Below are 22,605 nucleotides of genomic sequence, written 5' to 3'. Positions count from 1 at the left end.
ATAGGTTTTTTCCGGACAGTGATTATTTTACATTCTCAGCCAGCTTTTGCTTGTATGTCCTTTTTAAAAAAAACATATCTTGCTCAAAAAATTCAATATGCCCGTAAGTAATTCGAGCTGTGATCCTCTGTCATGACAAAATGTGGTAACTGAACATGGAACAGGTGTGGGGGCGGGAGGGTGGAAGGGTGGGGTGGTGTGGTGGGGAGTAGGTCATGGTGGCTGAAAATGCATTCGAATTGGAGATGTAATCGAACTGGGCAACTACTGAGTATGCCAAATCTAGCAGCTTTGCTTCTATTCTGATTGCATGAGAAACAGATTTTGGCAATTTTGCAATATATTAGATTTATTGAAATATTTTCAAGTTTAGCAGTGCAACTGCTTATCAGCCATGAGTACAATGCAAAAATATGATGGAGCTTGAGTGCATAATTTGGAAATTGAATTAATTTGTATTGCTGCAGATCCTTGGGGTTGAACTAACTTGAAAGTAAAAATGAAGCATGCTTGGTTGACATGACAATATTTGAACTGAATTCTTTTGACTTTGTCAATTGCAAATACAAACTTGATAAAAACCTTCAATGAATGCATTAAAGCACACGTGGCTGCAAGGGATTTAAATGCCAGTTTATGTTTATTTATCTGTGTATATATTTTTAAACATTTTGCGTTCTCTTACTGTGTCTTGTCCCTCTCATGAGATCTAATGGTTGGGAGGGTGGTGGTACAAGGGTCACAGAGGCCTCAGTGTTAATGTGATTCAGGAGGAACACTAACGCATATCTTAACACAAAAACAATCAGGCGGGTGAAACTTGACTTGGGCAAAAGTCGAGCAGAGTTTCAAAGGGACAATTGATGTGCTTCTTCCCAATACATATTATGCTCCCCAGGTGTCTGAGATGTGTTATTTTCTGCAAGTGTAAGATTGACTGCCCATCGTGTCTATGCAGCTTTCTGTATGAGAAAATTAGAGGGTGAAAATTAAATAATAACCAAATCATTATTATAACCCTGTGGTATCTGATGACATACAGCTATCAGTCTTCTCACCTGGAGCAAGCAAGTATTTAAAAAGAAAGATCATTTTTAGGCCCCAGTGGGGATGAATGTGGAGGTGGGCAGGTGCAAAAATTGGCACTGCTGACTGGTTTGCTGACTCCTTCCGCTCCCAGGCCATTTTCCTGGAGTTGGATTTGGAGTCGTCAGGGATACCTGTCCACAAGTAGCAGGCAGCCAATTAACAGCATTTAAAGGCCAATTGTCAGAGGCTGACTAGGCTACTGCCTGGAGGTGATTTTCCAATGGCAGACGGGGGTGGGATCCAGTGCTCTAGGCAAGCTTTGAGACTCTCCCCACTTGCCTGGCCAGAGCTATGGCTGCAAGCCACCCTATGGAGGGGCCCTCCTTTCTAATGCTGGTCTGGCTGCTGAAGACATTTTAAAATTTTAAAGTGTTACAAGTTGGAGAAAGGGCATCTCAAAATGTAGACGCCGTCTTGTCCTTTTACATGAACTGTAGACTGTAGATATTTCCAAACTAGAGGTACATACGAACATATGGAGCAGAATTTTTCTCTTGTCGGGTGGGCGTGTGCCCGACCCAGAAGAGAGTAAAATAGTGTGCAGTGACATCAGGCGAGCATCCCGATGTCATCGCGCACCCTCGCGATATTTTATTCGTCGGGTGTGCACGAGAGGAGCAGCCGACAATTAAGAGACCTATTAAGGCCCTTAATCAATTAATGAAATAGGATTTTTCACTGCCTGTCCAACCATTCAGTTGGCGGGCGGGCGAAAAGGCCAAGCGCCCTTTGGATTTTTAATGAAACTGCATCCACGGGCGGGATGAGGTTTCCAACAGGAATTGAAAATAAAATAAAAATGTTTAAATCTCATTTATAACATGTCCCTGCTCATGTGACAAAGTCATGTCAAAGTCACATGAGGGGACATGTTCACCTTATTTTTTAAATCTTTATTTGCACTGTTCTAAATCTTCAGCACCCTGAGGCAGCTCTGTGCCTTCAGGGAGCTTTCAGTGCACACACCTGCGTGCATGCACAAACTTTTGCGCTTGCCCTCCTCCTGCTCCACCCTGGCAGTGCTCAACGTTGCAGTGCGCGATTCATGCTGGCTGCCCGTTAATTGCCAGCCAGCGTGAAATTACGGTAAGGGCCCAATCACAGGCAGCGGTCGGTTTCACGACCGCTCTCAGGCCCACCTGCCATGCCCACCAGACAAGGGCAAAATTCAGCCCATGAATTAGGAGCAGAAGGCCACTCAAGCCTGATCCACCAATGTATAAGATCATGGCTGATCTGATTGTAACATCAACCCCACATTCCTGCCTACCCCCGTTAACCTTTCACCCCCTTGTCAATCAAGAATCCATCTAGCTCTGCCTTAAAAGTATTCAAAGACTCTCCTTCCACCACCTTTTTTGGGAAGAGAGTCCCGAAGACTCACAACCCTCTGAGGGCAAAGATTTCTCCTCATCTCTGTCTTAAATGAGCAGCCCCTTATTTTTAAACAGTGACCCCCTTGTTCTAGATTCTCCCACAAGAGTAAACATCCTCCTCAAATCCACCCTGTCAAGATCTCTCAGGACCTTAAATGTTCCAATCAAGTCACCTCTTATTCTTCTAAATCCCAGTGGATACAAGCCTAACCTGTCCAACCTTTCCTCATAAGACAACCCACCCATTTCTGGTATTAGTCTAGTAAACCTTCACTGAACTGCTTCTAATACACTTACATCTTTCCTTAATTAAGGAGACCAGTACTGTACACAATACTCCAGATGTAGTCTCACCAGTGCCCTGTATAACTGAAGCATAACCTTCCTACTTTTGTAATCAATTCCCCTCAAAATAAATGGTAACATTCTATTCGCTTTCCTAATTACTTGTTGTACCTGCATACTAGCCTTTTCTGATTCATGTACTGGGACACCCAGATCCCTCTGAATCTCAGAGCTCTGCAATCTCTCACCATTTAGGTAATAAGCTTCTTTTATGTTCTTCTTGCCAAAATGGACAATTTCACATTTGTCCACATTATACTCTATTTGCTAGATCTTTGCCCATTCTCTTAATGTCCCTTTGTAGCCTCCTTATGTGCTCTTAACAATTTACTTTCCTTCCTATCTTTGTGTCATCAGCAAATTTAGCAACCATTCCTTCGGTGCCTTCATCCAATTCATTTATATAAATTGTTAAAATTTGAGTCCCCAGCACTGATCCCTGTAGTGCACTATTCATGACATCCTGCCAAACAGAAAAAGACCCATTTATGCCAACTCTCTGCTTCCTGTTAGCTAGCCAATTTTCTGTCCATGCCAATATGTTATCCCCTACACCATGAGTTTTTATTTTCTGCAATAACCTTTGATGTGGCACTTTATCACATGCCTTCTGGAAATCTAAGTACAGTACATCCACTGGCTCATCTTTATCCACAGCACATGTGACTCCTTCAAAGAGCTACACTAAATTGGTTGACTTTGCCTCATTGCCTTGAATTTTTCCAAGTGCCCTACTAAAACCTATTTAATAATAGCTTCAAACTTTTTCCCTATGACAAATGTTAGGCTAACTGGGCTATAGTTTTCTGCTTTCTATCTCCCTTCCTTTTTGCTGTTTTCCAATCTAATGGAACATTCCCTGAATCTGGGGAACTTTGGAAAATTAAAACCAATGCATCAACTTTCTTACTAGCCATTTCTTTCATGACCTTAGGGTGAGATCCTTCTACTTCTCCTCCATCTTCCAGAGTCACTCCACCATTCTTAATTGGACAGCAAACCCATCCTTTGGCCACTAATTTGTATAATTTTGGGATAATCACTGCGATTTGACTATTTCCCACACAGTGTGGGATTGCGACATCCATTTGACCCAACATTGGAGTCCCAAACCAAAGAGAAAAATCCTGCCATATAACTCAGTAACATTTATAAGTTTATAATTTGGTTCATTATTATTTAATTTTCACCCTCCAAATTTCTCTTTTCTCTTACATATGCTGAGATATGAGTACCCAAGGACCTTCTGCTACTTAATGCATATGCCACTCTTTATTGGTGGGCCAGGAATATTGGCAGGCTATTCCTTCAGGGAACAACAGAGCTGAGCTATATGGTCTCCTTGATGAACATCCACACATTGACCTTCAGTAGGATATCAAGGGAACTTGAGAGCAAAGTGGAACAGCCGGTGTTCCATCTGACATCAGCTACCATAATGCCAGTTATAAACCATCAGGTTTTGTATGATAACATTCCTGGCACAAATGCAATGATAGAATGAAAGAGCAATGATAGAATGAAAGAGCAATCACTTGCCAGGGTTTGAACTTTGCAAAACAAAAACAGAATTACCTGGAAAAACCCAGCAGGTCTGGCAGCATCGGCGGAGAAGAAAAGAGTTGACGTTTCGAGTCCTCATGACCCTTCGACAGAACTTGAGTTCGAGTCCAAGAAAGAGTTGAAATATAAGCTGGTTTAAGGTGTGTTGGCGGGGGGGAGGTGCGGAGAGAGAGAGAGAGAGAGAGAGAGGGGGGGTGTGGTTGTAGGGACAAACAAGCAGTGATAGAAGCAGATCATCAAAAGATGTCAACAACAATAGAACAAAAGAACACATAGGTGTTAAAGTTGGTGATATTATCTAAACGAATGTGCTAATTAAGAATGGATGGTAGGGCACTCAAGGTATAGCTCTAGTGGGGGTGGAGGGAGCATAAAAGATTTTAAAATATTTAAAAATATTGGAAATAGGTGGGAAAAGAAAAATCTATATAATTTATTGGAAAAAAAAAGGAAGGGGGAAACAGAAAGGGGGTGGGGATGGAGGAGGGAGCTCAAGACCTAAAGTTGTTGAATTCAATATTCAGTCCGGAAGGTTGTAAAGTGCCTAGTCGGAAGATGAGGTGCTGTTCCTCCAGTTTGCGTTGGGCTTCACTGGAACAATGCAGCAAGCCAAGGACAGACATGTGGGCAAGAGAGCAGGGTGGAGTGTTAAAATGGCAAGCGACAGGGAGGTTTGGGTCATTCTTGCGGACAGACCGCAGGTGTTCTGCAAAGCGGTCACCCAGTTTACGTTTGGTCTCTCCAATGTAGAGGAGACCACATTGGGAGAAACGAATGCAGTAGACTAAGTTGGGGGAAATGCAAGTGAAATGCTGCTTCACTTGAAAGGAGAGTTTGGGCCCTTGGATGGTGAGGAGAGAGGAAGTGAAGGGGCAGGTGTTGCATCTCTTGCGTGGGCATGGAGTGGTGCCACAGGAGGGGGTTGAGGAGTAGGGGGTGATGGAGGAGTGGACCAGGGTGTCCCGGAGGGACCGATCCCTACGGAATGCCGATAGGGGGGGTGAAGGGAAGATATGTTTGGAGGTGGCATCATGCTGGAGTTGGCGGAAATGGCGGAGGATGATCCTTTGAATGCGGAGGCTGGTGGGGTGATAAGTGAACTTTGCACTTACCTAATCTGGCCGGTTCAGTTTTACACTCCGATGATTTATCAAGTGAGTCAGTTGTTTCTTTTAAGCATATGTATGGTTTTCATTGAAAACCGGATCTGGTTTATGGGATCAATGAGGGCCTTTCATTGGTTGAGATACAATCTATTTCTATTCAAATACAAGCAGATATTTGACAGCAGAAAATGTGGACACAATTAGTGGCACTTGAATTGGAACCTTATGTTGTCATCTATTAAGATATCATAATGTAAGAAAGAGAAATTACTTCACAATCAACAACCACTAGATGGAGACCTCATTCTAATCTTTAACATATTTTCACATCATAATTAGTTTCTGTGGTTAGGAAGTTGTTGGTGCAAAAAAAATGCATCATTTATGACAGTACCAGTTTGCTCATGAGATGCATTGCAGCTTAATAGATTTTGTAAAATTCACCCATGATTGCTTTTTCAATTTATCTTTACATTTGTGTCAGGAAGAAATTAGAATTGAACATTATCATACCAGGTTTGGAGTTATCAAATTGTCTGCAGGGAACAGGATTGTTTAATATTTTGCAATGGACAAATAAAGAAAAGCCTTTATAATGACATCCCTCACATTGCATTGAACTACAAATGAATCTGAGGCCTTTCTTGAAAATAGTGATGTCATTGTAAATTTAAACATGTGAAGACAATCCTAAATTTGGAAATTAGAATGTTCAATGAAAACGTAGAAATGTCTCTGTTCTAAATGAGAAAAAAACCCTTCTAAATGGGAAAGGCTTTCGGGAGGTGACCGTGCAATCATGGTATTTCAATTTGATTTTCTTTGTCCTTATGCCTTCTCGAAATCTTTAGATAAAATTCGTAAACTTCTCAGAAATCTTGGCCGTAAATAGTTTTGTAATTTAAAAAGAATCCTTTCCAACATTGGACATTATTTGGTGTGATTTTCGTTGAGTTAGTAAGAGTGTCAACATTAAAAATTTTGATTAAATGGCATTTTGATCATGTTCAAGTTAAGAGAACTTGTGGCGCAAAATTCAAGTCATTGTGGCTGTTGCTTCAATTGTGCAAGTGTTAGATGCTTTCTAGGGTTCTCTAAAATTGCTAAGGTGTCCAGGGTGTGGTGTGACAGGTGTTGCAGGACTTTGCCCTGCCTTCAAGTCTCCTGCATAAATCAATTACTGCCCACATTGTTGCCCACTCACTTAACCTATCTAATTCCCTCTGTAGACACTTTATATCCTCTTGACAACTTGCTTTTCGATTTATTTTGTGTCTTCGGCAACTTTAGCCACCATACATTTTTTTATCAATTCATGGGATGTGGGTGTCACTGGCTGGGCCAGCATTTATTGCCCATCGCTAAATGCCCTTGAGAAGGTGGTGGTGAGCTGCCTTCTTGAACCACTGCAGTCCATATGGTGTAGGTACACCCACAGTGCTGTTGGGAAGGGAGTTCCAGGATTTTAACCTAGCGACAGTGAAGGAATGGCAATATAGTTCAAAGTCAGGATGGTGTGTGACTTGGAGGGGAACCTGTAGTCGTGGAGTTCCCATTGCATCTACTGCCCTTGTCCTTCTAGGTGGTAGCGTTCAGATGTTTGGAAGGTGCTGTCGATGGAGCCTTAGTGAGTTTCTGCAGTGCATCTTGTAAAAACATAGAAACATAGAAAATAGGAGCAGGAGTAGGCCATTTGGCCCTTTGAGTCTGCTCCGCCATTCATTATGATCATGGCTGATCATCCAACTCAGTAGCCTGCTCCCACTTTCTCCCCATATCCTTTGATCCCTTTCGCCCCAAGAGCTATATCTAACTCCTTCTTGAAAACATACAATATTTTGGCCTCAACTGCTTTCTGTGGCAGCGAATTCCACAGGCTCATGACTCTCTGGGTGAAGAAATTTCTCCTAATCTCAGTCCTAAATGGTCTATCCCATATCCTCAGACTGTGACCCCTGGTTCTGAATTCCCCCACCATCGGGAACATCCTTCCTGCATCTACCCTGTCTAGTCCTGTTAGAATTTTATAGGTTTCTATTAGATCCCCCCTCATTCTTCTGAACTCCAGCTAATGTAATCCTAACCGACTCAATCTCTCCTCATATGTCAGTCCTGCCATCCCAGGAATCAGTCTGGTAAACCTTCGCTGCACTCCCTCTATAGCAAGAACATCCTTCCTCAGATAAGGAGACCAAAACTGCGCACAATATTCCAAGTGTGGTCTCACCAAGGCCCTGTATAATGGCAGCAAGATATCCCTGCTCCTGTACTCAAAGCCTCTTGCTATGAAGGCCAACATACCATGCGCCTTCTTTACTGCCTGCTGCACCTGCATGCTTACCTTCAGCGACGGGTGTACGAGGACACCCAGGTCTTGTTGCACATTCCCCTCTCTCAATTTATAGCCATTCAGATAATAATCTGCCTTCCTGTTTTTGCTACCAAAGTAGATAACTTCACATTTATCCACATTATATTGCATCTGCCATGCATTTGCCCACTCACTCAGCCTTGTCCAAATCACACTGAAGCATCTCAGCATCCCCCTCACAGCTCACCCTCCCACCCAGCTTTGTGTCATCTGCAAATTTGGAGGTATTACATTTAGCTCCCTCATCTAAATCATTAATAAAAATTGTGAACAGCTGGGTTCCCAGCACCGATCCTTGCGTTACCCCACTAGTCACTGCCTGCCATTCGGAAAAAGACCCGTTTATTCCTACTCTTTGTTTCCTGCCTGCCAACCAGTTTTCTATCCATCTTAATACAATGCCCCCAATCACATGTGCTTTCATTTTAAACACTAATCTCTTATGTGGGACTTTGTTGAAAGCCTTCTGAAAGTCCAAATAAACCACATCCACTGGCTCCCTCTCATCAACTCTACTAGTTACATTCTCGAAAAATTCCAGTAGATTTGTTAAGCATGATTCCTCTTTCATAAATCCATGCTGCTCTGTCTGATTCTGCCACTGTTTTTCAAGTGCTCAGCTTTTAAATCTTTTATAATGGACTCTAGAATTTTCCCCACTACCAACATCAGGCTGACTGGTCCATAATTCCCTGTTTTCTCTCTACCTCCCTTTTTAAATAGCAGGGTTATATTAGCTACCCTCCAATCTGTAGGAACTGTTCCAGAGTCTATAGAAGCTTGGAAGATGACCACCAATGTATCCACTATTTCTAGGGCCACTTTCTTAAGTGCTCTGGGATGTAGATTATCAGGCCCTGGAGACTTTTCCGGCCTTAATCCCATCAATTTCTCCAACACCATTTCCTACTAATACTGATTTCTTTCAGTTCCTCCATCTCACTAAACCCCGTGAACCCCAATCTTTCCGGTGTGTTATTTGTGTCCTCCTTTGTGAAGGCAAAACCAAAGTATGTATTTAGTTGGTGAGTCATTTCTTTGTTCCTCATTATAAATTCCCCCGTTTCAGACCTACATTTGTCTTCACCAATCTTTTTCTCTTCACATACCGATAGAAATTTTTACAATCATTTTTTATGTTCCCCACAATCTTACTCTGGTACTCTATTTTCCCATTCTTAATCAATCCCTTGGTTCTCCTTTGCTGAACTCTAAAGTGCTCCCAATCCTCAGGTCTGTTGTTTTTTCTGGCCGATTTGTGTGCCTCTTCCTTACATCTAATACTATCTCTAATTTCCCTTGTAAGCCATGGTTTGGCCACCTTTCCTATTTTACTTTTGTGCCAGACAGGAATAAACAATTGTTGCAGTTCACCCATGCCCATTGCCTATCTACTGTCATCCCTTTAAGTAACATTTCCTAACCCATCATAGTCAAATCGCTTCTTACACCATCGTAGTTTCCTTTATTAAGATTCAGGACCCTAGTCTCACAATCAACTACGTCACTCACCACCTTGATGAAGAATTCTATCATATTATGGTTGCTCATCCCCAAGGGGCCTCGCACAATCAGATTGCCAATTATTCCTTTCTCATTACACAATACCCAGTCTAGGATGGCGTGTTCTCTAGTTGGTTCCTCAATGTATTGGTCCAGAAAACCATCCCATATACATTCCAGGAATTCCACTTCTACGATATTGTTACTCATTTGATTTGCCTGATCTATATACAGATTAAAGTCACCCATAATTACATATGTTCCTTTATTGCATGCGCCTCTAATTTCCTGTTTAATGCCATTCCCAACATCACCACTACAGTTTGGGGGTCTATATACAACCCCCACTAACCTTTTTTGCCACTTAGTGTTTTTCAGCTCTACCCATACAGATTCCACATCGTCGGAGCTAATATCTTTCCTCACTATTGCGTTAATTTCCTCTTTAACCAGCAATGCAATTCCACTGCCTTTTCATTTTTGCTGGTCCTTCCTAAATACCGAATGCCCCTGGATGTTCAGTTCCCATCCCTGGTCACCCAGCAACCATGTGTCTGTAACCCCGACTATATCATACTTGTTTACATCTATTTGCACAGTTAATTCATCCACTTTATTGCTCCTTGTGTTAAGGCACAAAGCCTTAAGGCTTGTCCTTTTAACATTACTTGCCCCGTTCCCACTATTTTTCACTGAGGCCCTGTTTGATTCTTGCCTTTGATTTCTCTGCCTATCACTTTTCTTATTCCCCTTTCTGAATTTTGTTCTTGTCCTTAATTCCCTCTCCTCTGACTCCTTGCGTAGGTTCCCATCCCCCTGCCATTTCAGTTTAAACGCTCCCCAACCATTCTAGCAAATACTCCCCCTAGGACATCAGTCCCGGTCCTGGCTAGGTGTAACCCGTCCAGTTTGTCCTACCTCCCCCAGAACCGGTCCCAATGTCCCAGGAATCTGAAACCCTCCCCTTCACACCATCTCTTCAACCATGTATTCATCCGATATATCCTGCTATTTCTACTCTGATTAGCATGTGGCACTGGTAGTAATTCTGAGATAACTACCTTTGAGGCCCTACTTTTCAACTAACTTCATAACTCCCTATATTCTGCTTTTAGGACCTCATCCCTTTTTTTTACCTATGTCATTTGTACCAATGTGTACCACGACCACTGGCTGTTCACCCTCCCCCTTCAGAATGTCCTGTAGCCACCCTGAGACATCCTTGATCCTAGCACCAGGGAGGTAGATGGTATTAACTGCTGTCACCATGTGTTGGTGGAGGGAGTGGATGTTTATTGTGGTGGATGGGGTGCCAATCAAGTAGGCTGCTTTGTCCTAGATGGTGTTGACTTTCTTGAGTGTTGTTGGGGCTGCACTCATCCATGCAAGTGGAAAGTATTCCATCACACTCCTGACTTATGCCTTACAGATGGTGGACAGGCTTTGGGGGGTCAGGAGGTGAGTTACACTCCACAGAGTTCCAGCCTCTGATCTGCTTTTGTAGCCACATTATTTATATGGCTGGTCCAGTTCAGTTTCTGGTCAATGGTAACCCCCAGGATGTTGTAAGTGGAGGATTCAGTGATGGTAATGCCATTGAATGTCAAGAGGAAATGGCTAGATTCTTTCTTGTTTGAGATGGTCATAGCCTGGCAATTGTGTGGTGCAAATCTGGAGCGCTACCAGCGGCGGGATGAGGTTTCATGTAGGGATTTAAAAAGTTTAATAAAGTTTTAGTGTAAATTATGAACATGTCCTATCTCATGTGACATTGTCACATGAGGGGGACATGTTATGGATTTTTCTTTTTCTATTTTTAATGTTTTTAGAACTGTCAGTGATCTTCCTGAGGCAGCACTTAGCCTCAGGGAGATGTGTGCTCTTTTGTGTGCATGTGCGAAAGAGCGCAATCTGGCTTTTGGGGAATCCCCCCCACCTGCACAGGAAGTGCATAGTGCTTCCCACTGGGCTTCACGCTGGGTGGGCCTTAATTGGCCTGCCCACGTAAAATGGCGGTGCAGCCCGCTTCTCCGGTGGGGATCGGCTCCTCTCCCGCTGGAGATTGGGTCGGGCCTGCCCACCTGGTAGGCAGAAATTTCTGCCCAGAGTTACTGTTTCAAATTAGAACTGGAAACAGGTTCTAAACAAGTATAAAACCAGGAAAAAGTATAGGGTGAGGGAGGGAAGGTGAAGGATAAAAGGGAAGGCCTGTCATAGGGTGGAAGGCAGGAGAGATTAATTGATAAAAGGGATGCTAGTCCAAGGCAAAAAGAGATGGTAAAGGGCAGGTAAAGAAACAAAAGATGATTTTCCATGATGCATGAATGGAAAAAAAAATCAGAATTATCATTAATAGCTGGACAGAGTTGGGATCTGCATGTGGTGAGACACTGGACACGAGTGGCTTGCAGCTAGGATGGGGGAGTAGGGGGATGGAGTGGAGGGGAAGGATAGCAAAGGTTCCAGCTCCTGACACAGAAAGGTTGGAAACAAATTCATAGAATGAGGCCATTCAGCCCATCAAATCTGCTTTAGCTCTTCTGAAGAGGAGGCCTGTTCGTCCCATGTACCCAACTCTTTTCCCATATCTCATAATTTCTTCTCTTTCATGTATCTATCCAATTCTTTTTTGAAGGCTGCTATTGAATTTCTATCCTATCATGTATTGCATAAAAAAAGAGTTTCCTTACGTCACCTCTGGATCTGCTGCAGAATGCTCAGATGAGCCCTTTGATAGGTCAGGCTGCAGAAGCAAGCTGATGGGTACACACAATGAAATGCTTGGTGTATTGGCAGGCTTGCCAAAAAACGTGTGCATTGTCAAGAAATAAGGAGACGTCTGGCATCAACTTAGCACAGGGTTTTGTGCAGGGCAGATGATGTGATGGTCCCTAACAGAGACAATGTAAGGTGTGGGACTGTTGGTGAATAGATAGTAGATCATCAGTTTGGCAGAATACAAAGAGTATGTATAAATGGGTCTTTTTCTGATTTGTAGAATGTAATGCGCAGAGTCCCACAATGGTCTATGCTGGGATCTCAACCTTTTACAATTTATATCAATTTATAACAATACAAAAATAACAAAAAGACAAAACTGAAGGCTCTGTACTTGAACGCACAAATAACAAAGTAAATGAATTGACAGCTTACACTGAAGTAAATAAATCTGATCTGATAGCCATTACGGAGACATGGCTGCAGGATGACAAGATTGGGTCCTGAATTTTGAGGGGCATATAACATTCAAGAAGAATAGGAAGCTAGGTAAGGGTGGAGGTGTAGCACTGTTGATCAAGAATAGCATTGGTGCAATAGTTAGTGATGACCTTGTTTCAGGATATCAGGATGTAGAATCATTTTGGATGGAGATATGGAATAGTAGGGGAAAGAAGTCAATAGTGGGAGTTGTCCACAGGCCCCCTAACACCAACCACAATGTAGGACAAAGTATGCAAGAAGAAATATTGGGTGCTTGTGATAAAGGGATGGCAATAACCATGGGTGATTTTAACCTAAATATATGGCTGAATTCTCCAGTCAGCGAGCGGGGGCAGGACCCGCTCGCCAACGAGTAAAATGAAGCGCAGTGACGTCGGGTGGGTGTCCTGACATCACTGCACGCCATTTAGCTTTTCAGTTTGGCGCGTGCGCAGCCGACTCAGTTGCACGCCTGCCGAACTGTCAAAGGCCCATTAAGGCCATTTAAAACCTAATTAACTCAATGAGGTTTTATGAAGTATTTTTAAATCTAATAGAGATTTTTACACTACTTCTTTGACATGTCCCTTCATGTGACAGTGTCAAATGAGGGGACATGTTTTAAAAGTTTTTTTTTCCTTTATTTAAATTTACACATGTCAAACTAATCTCCCTGAGGCACCTCCATGACTCAGGGAGATTTCTGCGCTCTTCTGTGCGCAGAAGAGCACAGGAAATGACTCACGGAATCCCCCCCGCCCGCACAGGGAGCACACAGCGCTTCCGGCCGAGCATCACATAAAATTGCGGTGCGGAGTTTTTTTAGAGCAGCACTTTCTAGTTCCAACCAGAGAGTAGGTTATATTAGATTTGGTATTGTGTAATGTGACAGGGTTAATTAATGAACTAGGAGTGAAGGTACCCATAGGTTTCAGTGACCACAATATGATTGAATTTTACATCCAGTTTGAGAGGGAGAAGAGTGGGTCTAAGACTAGTATTTTAAACTTAAATAAGGGCAACTATGTGGGCATGAAAGCTGAGCTAGCTGAAGTGAACTGGAATAGACTGCGGGATAGATCAATAGAGAGGCAATGGCAGACATTTAAGGGGATATTTTAGAATATTCAGAATATGTATATTCATATTGTAAAGAAAAATTCTTTACATCTGTGGTTAACTAAGGACGTTAAGGAAAGCACCAAACATAAAGCAAAAGCATATAACTGCGCAAAGATGAGTGGTAGGTCAGATGATTGGTCAGAATATAAGGAATTGCAGAGAATGACTAAAAGGCTAATCAGGAAAAAGAAACTTATTAGAGGAATTAGGTATTAGAGGAATAGGTATTAAAGGAAGTTAGCTATAAATGTAAAAAATGGATAGCAAGATTTTCTACAGGTATTTAAAAAGGAAAAGAATAAGTAAAGTGATTGTTGGTCCTCTAGAGAATGACAATGGGGAGTTAACAGTACATAATAAATAAATGGCAGATAAAATAAAAGCTTATGGTGTAGGGGGTAACATATTAGCATGGACAGAAGATTGGCTGGCTGGCAGAAAGCATAGAGTATGCATAAATTAGCCTTTTTCTGATTGGCAGGATGTGATCAGTGAGTCTCGCAGGGGTCTGTCCTGGGGCCTCACCCTTTTGCAATTTATATCAATGAGGGGAGTGAAAGCACAGTAGCTAAATTTGCAGATGATACAAAGATAGCTAGGAAAGTATGTTGCGAAGTAGACATAAGGAGGTTGCAGGCAGATATGGATAGGTTGAGTGAGTGGGCAAAAAATCTTGCAGATGGAGTATAATGCGGGAAAACATGAAGTTATTCACTTTGGCAGGAAGAATAAAAAAAAGAGTATTACTTAGATGGAGAATGGCTGCAGAATCCCAAGGTGCAGAGTGATATGGATATTCTAGTGCCTGAGTCACAAAAAGTTAGTATGCAGGTACAACAAGTAATTAAGAAGGCTAGTGGAATGCTATTGTTTATTATGAGGGGAATTGAACACAAAAGTAAGGATGTTATGCTTCAGCTATACAGGGCATTGGTGAGACCACATCTCGAATATTGTGTGCAAATTTGGTCTCCTTATTTAATGAAGGATGTAAATGAGTTGAAGGCGGTTCAGAGGAGGTTTACTAGATTGATACCTGGAATGAGCAGGCTGGTTTATGAGGAAAGGTTAAAGACTCTGGGCTTGTTTCCACTGGAGTTTAGAAAAGTGATGGGTGGCTTGATTGAAGTATATAAGATCCTGAATGGTATTGACACGGTGGACATGGAAAGGATGTTGCCTCTGGTAGGTGAGTCCAGGACTAAGGGGCACTGTTTTAAAATTAGGGGTTGCCTCTTCAGGATGAAGATGAGGATAATTTTTTCTCTCAGAGGGTTGTACAACTTTGGAACTCTCTGCCACAGAAGGTGGTGGGGGCGAGGTCATTGAATATTTCTAAGGTGGAGGTAGGTAGATTTTTGTTAGGCAAGGGAATCAAAGATTATAGGGGGTAGACGGGAATATGGAATTCGAAACACAAACAGATCAGCCATGATTTTATTGAATGGTGGAGCAAGCTCGAGGGGCCAAATGGCCTACTTCTACTCCTTTTTTGTATGTTCATATGTAATGTGTAATTGGGATTGCCTTCACTGGTATCACACTCAAATCAGTTGATCATGGATGTCCATTCCAGAAAGGTGTGGTGTAATGTAATTTGCCTCCTTCCTTCCTCTTCCTCCTTTTCTTTCACCTCCTCTCCCTCCTCCAGCTCCTCAGCTGGTCACCATATACCTGGTGGCAAAGGCTGTAGCCTCATGATGGTGAGATTGTGCAGCATGCAGCAGGCCACTATGAATCTTGACACACGATCTGCTGAGTACTGCAGGGCTCCGCTGGAACAGTCCAGGCTGCAGGTGCGTTGTTTCAGCACCCCAGTAATATGTTCTATGGTATTTTGCATGGCAGCATGGCATCTGTTGTAAACATGCTGTCCACATGTGTGTGGGTTGTGCACCAGAGTTAAATGCCATTCACCAGCGGACAACCCTTCCCATTCAGCGGACAACCCTTCTCATTCAGGAGCCACTCTTTGGTTTGCCTTGGTAACTCAAATGCAGATACCACAGTCCACTGCCGTAGCATGAAAGCATAATGTCTACTGCCAGCATACTGGTCATTGACCTACATGATTCTCTCTGTGTATGGTTGCACACAATCTGAATGTTGACGGAGTGGAATCTCTTTCAGTTGTGGTACATCTCAGGGCTGACTTGCGGTGCCCGCAATGCAATGTGGATGCAGTCAGTGGCACTCTGCACTATGGAGAAGCCTGTAAATCTCATAAAGCTGTGTGCTTGCTCTGCCTGTTGCTTTCTGGCAAGAGAGAATGAAATGTATTCACCTATCTTGGAATACAGAGCCTCAGTGACATCTCTTGTGCAACAATAGATGACAAACTGAGGGGTGTTGCAAATATCTCCCATTCCAACCCTAAGGGAACCTGATGACCATGGTTACTTTCACAGCCTCTAGAAATGCAATGCTCAATTTGTTCTGAGGTTGTGGATGAGGCTGCAGCAATGGTACATTTCAGTGAAGACCTTCTTACGGAAGTGCATCGTCACACACACTGCTCTTCGCTGAGGTTCAGGCAGGAGAATTTCTCCTTGAACACTGTGGATGAATATGGTTTCCTATTGAGAGTCCTTCTCCCCTTGTCCTCCTCCCTGTTCCAACAGTTTGTCCTGCTCTGTATCACCTCTGCTCATTCTCTGTGCCATGCTGTATCCCAAGGGGAATGCAAACTATTGCATCTGTGTCTGGGAGCAACTGGTTTGTGTAGAATACTTGAAGTCAGGACAAAGTCCTTCAGCACCTGCCACATCATTTCTTGTAGACTTTAGCAACTTTAAAGAACTCTAGAAAGCATGAAACTCTTGTACAATCCTAGCAACAGCTCAAAGAAATCAACCAGCAACTGATCTGTAAGTAGTTGATGATCCCATTAAACAATGCTGGTGCAGGTGGGCACAGCTAAGAGAGGAACATTGAGCTCTAAAAAGACAGTGATTGATGTGATGAGCTGTCTACTTGGCATACTTCCATTGGATGCTCACTATTTGCACACTAACACCTTCACCTAGGCAACATGCAGGCAACTTGCACCTGAAGTGTATGTGCATGCTGCTGATGCCATTTTGGATCTAAACTTGCGCTTATAGGACCAAAACAGTGAGTGCTAAGAAGCCAAATTTTGCAGCTCAAGTATTTGTTCTTTGAGTTCTGAAGAAGAATCATTTGGACTCGAAATGTTAACTCTGTCTTTCTCTCCACAGATGCTGTCAGACCCGCTTTGTTTCTCTGGCAATTTTTGTTTTAGTTTCAAATTTCCAGCATCTGCAGTATTTTGCTTTTATGTTGTATTTATTCTCCATGTCTGAGTCCAGATGGTGAGTTTCAGCAGCTGGCTGTAGAAGGTATCACAGCAAGTTTGATTCTATCAACACACACGCACTTTTCAACTGGATCACTTGATAGAGATCAGCAGTTGGAATCCTGGATGTTATTTCTCACCTCCTTAGGACCTTGAACATGAGGCCAATTGTACAAGCCCCACAACTATAATGCTGAGATCTAATATTTCAACATAGGTCAGAGATCAGACCAGAGAAACTTCCCTTTACATCTGCCTTAGTAACATAGCATAAGGTGCATTTTCCCATTACACCATTGAGAGCCTGAGCCTGACATTTTAAATCTTATCTTGTGGTGAGTTAAACTAACAGATTTACCTTTATTTCACTGTATGCATCATTAGACACATTAAATTTAATTGCCACTCAATTTTATAAGTCATGTACAATTAGTTGCTGTACGTGCATTGAAGCAAAGTGTGCTGCACTGGGAAATAAAATATTTATTATGTGCCAAGGACATGTTCTGTGTATGTGCTGGGCATGTAAAAAGAATAGAATTTAGCTCAGGGTTTGCACAGCTGGTATGTAGCGGAATACTTGGTTTTGTTATTTTTTTGGTACAAAGCCAATATCAGCTTCTTCCTCCGTTTATGTAAATAAAATTATTTTAAATTGTGTTGTTATAGAGCTACATGGACTTTAATCTTTTTTTACCTTAAGCATCAGCTAAATCTTGATACTCTGGCGTTTTCTTGCTTTTCACAATAAACATGAAATTTGAATGAAAATTTGTATAAGCTTCTTTTTAAATGTATTAGAAGTTTTATAATTGGGATATCTAGGAATATTTAATGATTGTTTTCTGTAATTTCTTCTGGAGATGGGAAAACTGCAGATTGTTTACATAAAGCTAGTTCGGTGGATTAATTTATGTATCTTGGAAACTGAATAATCCAAATACTTTGCTTAAGGATAACTATTACTGCAGTGTTAACATTTGAGTGCAATATGATTAAGTGGTGTGTGCAACATGTTTCTCTCAGGCAATCACTTAAACTTTTTATCAAGATAATTGCATACAAAATATAACATAACCGTGGTGGTGAAATAATTCAAGTCATTATACAACATATATAAATTAGCACAATCCAATTTATATAACTTGGAAAAAAATAAATAATCTTAAATAAAAACAAAACACTGGCAATGCATTTTGATCACCATCTGAATGGGAAAGATAGTTTAACGATTTTAGTATGATGTGCCTTGGGATGTTTTCATTATGTTGAAGGCACTATATAAATATAAGTTGTTGCTATATTAATATGCTAGGTTCTGTTGAAGGATTTCACCTAAAGTGCCAACATTCACAGTTTTTCTTTGTGTCTCCACATTTTGGACAAATAAATTATCTCAATAGTGTAAATACCAAAAATTGCTGTCATTTTGGAACAACATTTTAGAAAGTATTGTGCTTTTTATCAGAATCCAGGTCCTCTTCTGCAAGCACATGGGCTCCTTTGCTGGCAATGATGCAATTCCACAATTTTTAATCTTGCATTTTCAGGATTTCAAAAGTCTTGTTTTGAGGTATTGTATGTTTCACCTCCAACTTTTTTGTGATTTGATTTTTAGGGCTGGTTTTAGATTTTTCAGCATTCTAGTTGCATCCCTTTTCAGTCTTTAACAGATTTCATATGTTACACACCTGGACTGATGGTTAATGCTCAGGCCTTTTACAGCTACATTGAGAATCATTCAATAAACAGATACTTCACACCTTAATGTATTATAGTTAAGTTCCTATAAAAACAGGAAAATGTATGTGTAATAAAAGTAAGCACTTAACCTTAAATCACCTCCATATAATTACTTCCCAAAATATGTTAATTCCAAGGATATGGAACCCTTCATTTTGGTTTTATAGGGATTTCTGCCTCATTCACTCCACTTCTTTGCTGATCACCTGCTTAAACAGACAAATACTCAGTGACTGAAATCAAAGGCCTGCAGTAATCTCTAAACAGCCCAAGCATATAGATACTAATGATGAGTGGATGTGCTCTAAGCGGACCCTAACTTATTCTTTGCTGAATAAATTGTACGAATAAGGTTCGCATAGAGAAGCTCTATAATTGTAAATGAGCATTAGGAGTTTGGTGGGGGGGAAGAAAACCTAATTGTACGGAAGAAATTTATACACATCATAGACATCTCATTTGCCATTTACTGGAAAAGCCCTATAAACATTTGTGTGGAGATGCTCAGCCCCTTCCTTGATATGGCTATTGAGGGGCACCTTTCCTCTATGAGGGTACCCTAAGTTGACATCTCAACTTGTAGAGAAATATATTCCAACCACTATGAAATAATTCTCTAGATAATTATGGCCAGGATATTTCGGATGGTGGGGTTTCCCGTCCCACTATCCAAAGAATCGGCGGGTAACTCGCCTTTGCCGACATTGGCTGCCCCACAACAATTACATGCTTGAATGACAGGCAATTGGCTACAGGCGGGACTTCCGCCCCTCACTCAGGAGGAAGTCCTGCCTTAGGGAGATGCTGGCCAATCTGATTGGCCGGCAGCTCTCCAGTCCCTATAGCGTCAGAAACTGCAGTGGACAGAAGAGGAACTTCCTGAAGACTTCAGAGCCTAAGTCCCATGACTGGACGGAAACGTAAGCTTTCGGGGTCTGAGGGCAAAGAGAATAGGGAAGGCATGGCGGGGGGGCCGGTGGATAGTGGGCGATTGGAGTGTCAGGGGAGAGGCCTGCGGGAGTGGGGAAGGGGTGAGGCAGGTCCAGCAGTCACTGAACCTTAAGGAGCGGGGTGCCTGAAGTTAGAAGGGTGCTCCTGATGGAGGCCCACCCCATCTCCCACAACTTCCAGCCAAGGCCTAAACCCAATCATTTTTGGGCTTCCCCATAACATTGAAATCCTCCCGCCAGCCTAAACTTTAAGGCTGGGCAGAAAACAGCCCTTAAGGGCCTCAACTGGGGGTAAGGGCAGGTCCAAGCCCTTGCCCACCCCAGCGTAAAATCACTGAGTGGTCAGGATGAGCAGGAACCCAGCTACCTCCCGCCTAGAAACCCACCGGTGGTGGGGGGGGGGGCGTGAAAGTCAGGCCTATGTCTGGGAGAAATTACATTTAAGAATATAATGTAAATCCGGATTTAAGAAAACAATTTTGTATTTAATATCTATCAAAATTCCCGTATTACTATGACTAAATTCCCATCTGTCAGCTCAGTCGCAATGAGAAGGCTGAAAGGGACACCTGTATCTCCTTCAAATTACATAAAGCTATACTAGCAAAGATGAGAAAATTATACATCAAGCACACAATTGTAATGAAATTAGGAAATGAGTTGAACAACATACTTAAGTGGTCAGAACAAAGGTGAATGAAATATGATGCGGGTAAGTTTTAAGCACTGAACATAGGAAAGCAATAAGAATCACATGCACTTCATAGATGGTGTCAAACTAATTAAAAATGAAGTTGAAAGAGACCCAAGAATCTTAGTAGAATCACTACTCATCATGTTCAAATAATGCGTGGCAGAAATCAACAAAGAATGTTGAACCTATTGCCCAAACAGTAAAATATAAATCAGTGATCAAACAATATAGTGTGGTCAGACTGCACCTTGAGTTCGGTGTCCAGTACTATTCATGATAGATGGGGAATGTATTGGAGCAGGAAGAAATGTGAAGGGCCACAATAATGATTTCTAGTATGATGAAAGATCAAAGAAAATTGGACGTATCAACCTTAAAAGGAGGTATCTGAGATGTATTGAAAACATAAATCTGGAAAATTACTCCAAACTAAGCTGCAAGAAGGAGCATGAGTTTAATTAATAAAAAGTAAAAGTATGATGTATGTGAGTTCTTCTTTGCAAGAAGTGATCAGTACATGTGATAGACACCTGAATAGAAGAAACATCTTTATGCAGTGGATTGTGCAAAGAAGTAGATAGAGCTCTTTCCTCTCCGCTGACCCTGATTATTTAAGAAAACATTTTGTGTGTTGGATAAATGCCAGTCAGAGAGAATTCTCCTCCTTCACTTTTGAATAGTTCCATGGGGTCTTTTATGCTATCTGAACTTGCAGATGTTTAATGTCTCATCAAATTGACAGCACCTCTTCCATCACTGCACTGAAATTTCAACTTAAAACTTGGACTGGATTTTCATGGGGCTGGTAAGACTCCACGGACCTTTAAAAGTAAGGGTGGGACCCAGATGTGGAAGTCCTGCCCCAGTTTTTGCCTATAGGTGAAGGTGTGGGGCATGATTTACATAGGCGGGAAACCTGGGGCAGAATTTTGCCCTTGGCATATGGGCTTGACGTGGGTGGGCGGGGGCAGTCAGGAAGCCAAATACCGCCCGCGATCGGGCCCAGATGGCAATTTCACGCTGGTGGGCCAATGAAACACGAGCGGCAGCACTGAGCACTGCCTGTGCAGGCGGGAGGAGGAGTGCGAGCCGAGCGAGCATGACCTTCAGCTCGCTGCCTCAGGGAGATAAACTGATTTCAGATAAAAAATTAAATATCTTATAAATGTTATGAAACATGTCCCCTCATGTGACTCTGTCACATGAGCAGGGACATGTTTTATTTCAAGTGTAAAATTTTAATGTGATTTTTATTTGCTTTAGGAAACCTCATCCCTCCTGCGAATGAGGTTTCCTAAAAAATGTAAAGGCTGCTTGGCCTTTTCGCCTGCCCGCCAACTGTTATGTTGGAAGGGCAACATAAATTTGAATTTAATTAACTTTTTAATGGCCTTAATAGGCCCTTTAATTATCGGCAGGTGTGCTGCCGACTATGGAGCCAAACGAAATATCGCAGGACTGCGCGATGACATTGGGACGCTTGTCTGATGTTATCGCATGTCATTTTACGCTCAGCCGGGTCATGCATGCACACACCCACTGAGCGTAATTTTCTGCCCCTGATCTCAGCAGGGCGATTTGGCTGGTCCAAGGGCTTTAACCCAGAGTGTCGGATTCACAAATTAATGAAGTAGATGTAAACACTCTTGAAGGGCAGATATGGTCTATATATGCATTATGAACTGAAGCTTTTTAAATCCCCTACATTTTAATCATGAAAAAATACATGCCTGAGGGAGTTAAAAAACAAACATGAGTTGGCATTAAGGTAGGAGGGTGGGTGCATGGGGGTGTGAGGGATGAGGGCTAGGAGGCCTGAAATCTTCTAAAAGAAGTGGGAGGAAGCTTCAGAGAACCAAGGCAGGCCTACTTTGTCAGCGCTTGCTCACCCTCGTGGGCCCTAGGATCTGCTTCTGGGGTCACTGGACCTGACTTGATCATTTCAGCCAAGCCCCACTTTGCATGCTCATATAAAAATCCAAGGGGGTGGGGATGGGGTGGTGGGCAGACAGTGGGGGCAGGGCTGGGGACATGAGTTGGCATTGGGTTGGTATGGAAGGGGCATGGATAATGGCTTTTGTACGTGCATTTCAAAAGGTTCCCAAATCCGGACTTTGGGTTATGACTCCTCTGAGATCTGTGAACCACATGTCATGAAGAATTGTGGGGGACTTGGTGATGCCTACCCCCACAATGGAACTGACCAGGTCAGGAGTACAGGATGTG

The sequence above is a fragment of the Carcharodon carcharias genome, chromosome 8 (assembly GCF_017639515.1).
Source record: "Carcharodon carcharias isolate sCarCar2 chromosome 8, sCarCar2.pri, whole genome shotgun sequence".
In the NCBI taxonomy this organism is placed as follows: Eukaryota; Metazoa; Chordata; class Chondrichthyes; order Lamniformes; family Lamnidae; genus Carcharodon; species Carcharodon carcharias.
This window is presented reverse-complemented; position numbering follows the sequence as displayed.